The 5,592-nt window shown below is 36.6% G+C and overlaps 1 non-coding gene across 1 annotated transcript; it reads left to right on the top strand.

Annotated features, from left to right (window-relative positions):
* The first annotated feature begins 4,624 nt into the window (after window positions 1-4,624).
* On the top strand, window positions 4,625-4,728 carry LOC148555316 (small nucleolar RNA R71). The gene has a single exon (XR_015887829.1). It is a non-coding gene; the product is annotated as a small nucleolar RNA R71 (small nucleolar RNA).
* The last annotated feature ends 864 nt before the right edge of the window (window positions 4,729-5,592 follow it).

Below are 5,592 nucleotides of genomic sequence, written 5' to 3'. Positions count from 1 at the left end.
ATTAAAAACGAAAATAAAAACAAATTTAAAAGGTTATTGAAATTTAAATTTTGAATTTGAAAATTAAATTTTGAAATTTGAATTTTGAAATTTGATTTTTGAAATAAGATAAGATAAGATTTTAAAAAAAAGATATGATTTTTGAAAAAGATTTGAATTTTGAAATTTAAAACTAAGATAAGATAAGATAAAAATTTTAAAATAAAAATCTGAAATTTTTTTTTTGCAAATTTCGAAAATTCAATTATAATAAAGAGAAAAGATATTTTTTGAATTAAACGAGAAAAGAGAAAAACAATAAAATGACACTAAACTTAAAATTTTTAGATCAAAACGAAAAAAAACAACTAAGAACAACTTGAAGGTCAAGATGAACACGAAGAACAACTTGAAGATCAAGATGAACACCAAGAACAAATTTTTGAAAAAAATATTTTTAATAACTAAATAAAAACCAATAACCTCTTAATTTACGAAAAAGAAAAAAATATAAAAAAAAATAAAAAAATAAAAAAGCAAAAAGCAAATATTTACAATAACCAATAATAAGGCACACGTTTGCAATTCCCCGGCAACGGCGCCATTTTGAAGAACGAAACTCTCACGCGATCTAGAATTTTCACGAATAAATTCCCGTTGTAAGTATAGCTTCTAGACCGACAAGAATTCCTTTCTTACAAAAGTTTTGTTTGTCACTTAAGCAAACCCAATAAAATTGATAACCGAGTATTTAAATCTCGAGTCGTCTTCTCAAGGAATTGCAGGGAGGTATGACTTATTATTAGCTATGGAAAAGGTAGAATTTTGGGTTTTGAAAGGTTTGAGCAAGGAAAATAAATTGCAAGAATTAATAAATTAATATCTAATAAAACTCCTGGCAAGGTATGAAAATTGGAAGTCCTATCCTAGTTATCCTTATCAATGGTGATGAGAATTGAGTTTTAATCCCACTTAGTTAACCTTTACTAAAGCAGAGGAAAGTCAAGTGGACTAATTAGTTAGATCCTCAAGTCCTAGTCAATTCATAAGAAAGGACTAGAGTTAGTAGAATTCAATTCAATTAGCAAAAATAACAATTATCAATCACGATGAGTTTGATAACTCAAGAGTTACCAATTAATCAACCAAAGCCAAAAGGGAAAAATCTAAATTAAATTAAAAGCATTCATATAAATAAAGCAAAGCAAAGTCAAATCTGAAATACCTCAATTTATATTAAATAAAATATTCAAATCTAAATACGAAGAATTCATAAACCAAATTGGTAATCATGAGTCAGATACGAATAAAAGCATTAGAGTAAATAAAAATATAAAAGGAATATTGAACCTGAGAGGAAGTTGAAATCCTAAATCCTTTAAGAGAAATCCTAATCCTAAAACCTAAGAGAGATGAGAGAACCTCTCTCTCTAAAAACTACATCTAATCCTAAAATTATGAATGTATGAGCTGATGATCATGAATGAATGGATCCTCCCACTTTATAGCCTCTAATCTGTGTTTTCTGGGCCGAAAATTGGGTCGAAAATAGCCCAGAAATTGCTGGAGAAGAAGTCTGCCACGCTGATTTCCGTCACTGCGATGCGTCTGTGTGGAGCGTGAATTAGCGTCACCTAGCGTCAGGGCAACTGTGGCAAATTATATATCAAATTGAAGCCTCAGACATTAGCTTTCCAACATAACTGGAACCGCCTCATTTGAACCTCTTTAGCTCAAGTTATGACCATTTTAGTGCGAGAGGGTCAGGATGACAGCTTTGCAGTTCCTTCAACTTTTTGTATTCCTTCGACTTTTGCATGCTTCCTTTCCATCCTCCAAGCCATCCCTGCCCTGTAATCTCTGAAAACACTTAACGCACATATCAAGGCATCGAATGGTAATAAGAGAAGATTAATAATTAGCAAATATAAGATCAAAGAAGCTTGTTTTCAATCATTGCACAAAATCAGGAAGGAAAAAGTAAAACCATGCAAATAGTATGAATAAGTGGGTAAAGAGTTGATAAAAACCACTTGATTGAACATTAGATAAACCATAAAATAGTGATTTATCAATGAACTCCAACCATCCTCTAGCCACAGGCTTAAGGTCATGCCTTCTCAATTGAACTGGCTTGCCTCTTGAGTCAATTTTCCATTGAGCTCTTTCCTCATATATGTCCATGAGGACTTGGTCCAACCTTTGATCAAAGTTGACCCTTCTAGTGTAGGGGCGTGCATTTTCTTCCATTATTGGCAAGTTGAAGACCAACTTTATATTTTCCGGACTGAAATCTAAGTATTTCCCCCGAACCATTGTAAGCCAATTCTGTGGATTCGGGTTCATACTTTGATCTTGGTTCTTAGTGATCCATGCATTTGCATAGAACTCTTGAACCATTAAGATATCAACTTGTTGAATAGGATTGGAGAAAACTTCCCATCCTCTTCTTCTAATCTCATGTCGGATCTCCGGATACTCACTCCTTTTGAGCTTGAAAGGGACCTCAGGGATCACCTTCTTCTTGGCCACAACTTCATAGAAGTGGTCTTGATGGACCTTTGAGATGAATCTCTCCATCTCCCATGACTCAGAAGTGGAAGCAATTGCCTTCCCTTTCCTCTTTCTTGAGGTTTCTCTGGCCTTAGGTGCCATTAATGGTTATGGAAAAACAAAACGCAACGCTTTTACCACACCAAACTTAAAATGTTTGCTCGTCCTCGAGCAAAAGAAGAAAGAAAATAGTAGAAGAAGAAGAAAATGGAGGAGATGGAGGAGAAGAGTGTATTCGGCCAAGGGGGAAGAAGTGGTTGTAATGTGTGAAAATGATGTATTGTTGAGGGGTTTATATAGGGGTGGGGGAAGGGTTAGGTTTCGTGTATTAGGGTTGGGTTTGGGAGGGAAAGGATTTTGAATTTGGAGGTAGGTGGGATTTTTGGGAAAGAATGGATGGATGTGATTGGTGAAGAGTATTTGGGGAAGAGTGTTATGAAAGGGTGTGAAAAGGAGAGAAGAAGGGGTGGGGTAGGTAGAGATCCTGTGGGGTCCACAGATCCTGAGGGGTCAAGGACTTAGCATCCCTGCTCCATTTAGGCGTGCAAAACGCCCTTAGAATGCACTTCTGGCGTTAACATCGGGTTGCTGCTTGTTTCTGGCATTTAACGCCAGCTTTTCTCCCATTTCTGGCGTTAAACGCCAAGTAGATGCTCTATTCTGGCGTTAAACGCCAGTTTGGTGCTTGTTTCTGGCGTTTAACGCCAGCTTGATGCTTCTTTCTGGCGTTAAACACTAGTCTGATGCTTCTTACTGGCGTTTAAACACCAGTAAGCTCTTCCTCCAGGGTGAGCTGTTTTTAATGTTGTTTTTCCTGTTTTTGATTTTTCAGTTATTTTTGTGACTTCACATGATCATCAACCTAAAGAAAACATAAAATAACAATAAAAAATAAATAGATATAATTAAATAACATTGGGTTGCCTCCCAAGAAGCGCTTCTTTAATGTCAATAGCTTGACAGTGAGCTCTCATGGAGCCTCACAGATAATCAAAGTAGTGTTGTGGCCTCTCAACAGCAAACTTAGAGCTTGGTTGTGGTCTCCCAACACCAAACTTAAAGTTTAAATATGGGGGTTTTGTTTGACTCTGTATTGAGAGAAGCTTTTCATGCTTCCTCTCCATGGTTACAGAAGGAGAACCTTGAGTCTTGAATACAAGGTAGTCCTCATTCAACTGAAGGACCAACTCTCCTCTGTCAACATCAATCACAGCTTTTGTTGTGGCTAGGAAGGGTCTGCCAAGGATGATGGATTCATCCTCATCCTTCCCATGAGGCTTTTCTCACTGGGACTCACGTCCTGCTCACTCTCTCCAGGTTCGGCCATATTAGTTATGGTTATGGCCTTGCACTCTCTCTTGGGATTTTCTTCTGTATTGCTTTGGAGAGTACTTGGAGGAGTTTCAGTAATCTTCTTACTCAGCTGACCCACCTGTGCCTCTAAATTTCTAATGGATGACCTTGTTTCATTCATGAAACTTAGTGTGGTCTTGGATAGATCAGAGACTATGGTTGCCAAACCAGAATGGCTCTGTTCAGAATTCTCTGTCTGTTGCTGAGAAGATGATGGAAAAGGCTTGCTATTGATAAACCTATTTCTTTCACCATTATTGTTGAAGCCTTGTTGAGGCTTCTGTTGATCCTTCCATGAGAGATTAGGATGATTTCTCCATGAAGGATTATAGGTGTTTCCATAGGGTTCTCCCATGTAATTCACCTTTACCATTGCAGGGTTCTCAGGATCATAAGCTTCTTCTTCAGAAGATGCTTCTTTAGTACTGTTGGATGCAACTTGCAATCCATTCAGACTCTGAGAAATCATATTGACTTGCTGAGTTAATATTTTATTCTAAGCCAATATGGCATTCAGAGTTTCAATTTCAAGAATTCCCTTCTTCTGAGGCGTCTCATTATTCACAGGATTCCTCTCAAAGGTGACATGAACTGGTTATTTGCAACCATTTCAATGAGTTTTTGAGCTTCTGCAGGGGTTTTTAGATGAAGAGATCCTCCTGCAGAATGGTCCAATGACATTTTTGACAACTCAGAAAGACCATCATAGAATATACATATGATGCTCCATTCTGGAAGCATGTCAGTAGGACACCTTTTGATCAGTTGCTTATATCTTTCCCAAGCTTCATAGAGGGATTCTCCTTCCTTCTGTCTGAAGGTTTGGATTTTCACTCTGAGCTTGCTCATCTTTTGAGGAGGAAAGAATTTGGCCAGAAAAGCAATGACCAGCTTTTCCCAAGAGTTCAGGCTTTCCTTAGGTTGTGAATCCAACCATGTTCTAGCTCTGTCTCTTATAGCAAAAGGGAAAAGCATAAGCCTGTAGACCTCAGGATCAACTCCATTGGTCTTGACAGTGTCACAGATTTGCAAGAATTCAGCTAAGAATTGATGAGGATCTTCCATTGGAAGTCCATGAAACTTGCAATTCTGTTGCATTAGAGAAACTAATTGAGGCTTAAGCTCAAAGTTGTTTGCTCCAATTGCAGGAATTGAGATGCTTCTTTCATAGAAGTCAGCAGAGGGTGCAATGAAGTCACCAAGCATCTTTCTTGCATTGTTGGCATTGTTATTTGGTTGGGCCATGTCTCCTTCTTTTTCAAAAATTTATGTCAGGTTCTCTCCAGAGGGTTGTGCTTTAGCTTCTCTTAGTTTCCTCTTAAGAGTCCTTTCAGGTTCAGGATCAGCTTCAATAAAAATGTCTTTATCCCTGTTCCTGCTCATATGAAAAAGAAGAGAACAGAAAAGAAGAGGAATCCTCTATTTCACAGTATAGAGATTCCTTTATGTGAGTAGAAGAAGAGAAGAATAGAAGAAGGAGAAGAGAAAAATTCGAACACAGAGAGAAAGAGGGGGTTCGAATTTTGAGTAGAAGAGAAGTGTTAGTAGATAAATAAATAAATAGAAAGAGATGAGAGGGGGGAGAATTTGAAAATTAAATAAAACAAAATAAAAATATTTTTATTTTTATTTTAAATATTAGTTAATATTCAAATTTTAAGAGAAGAAATAAAATTAAAATTAAAATTTAAAATAATTAGTTAATTA

The sequence above is a fragment of the Arachis ipaensis genome, chromosome B6, assembly GCF_059453495.1.
Source record: "Arachis ipaensis isolate K30076 ecotype BB chromosome B6, ASM5945349v1, whole genome shotgun sequence".
In the NCBI taxonomy this organism is placed as follows: Eukaryota; Viridiplantae; Streptophyta; class Magnoliopsida; order Fabales; family Fabaceae; genus Arachis; species Arachis ipaensis.
This window is presented reverse-complemented; position numbering and strand designations above follow the sequence as displayed.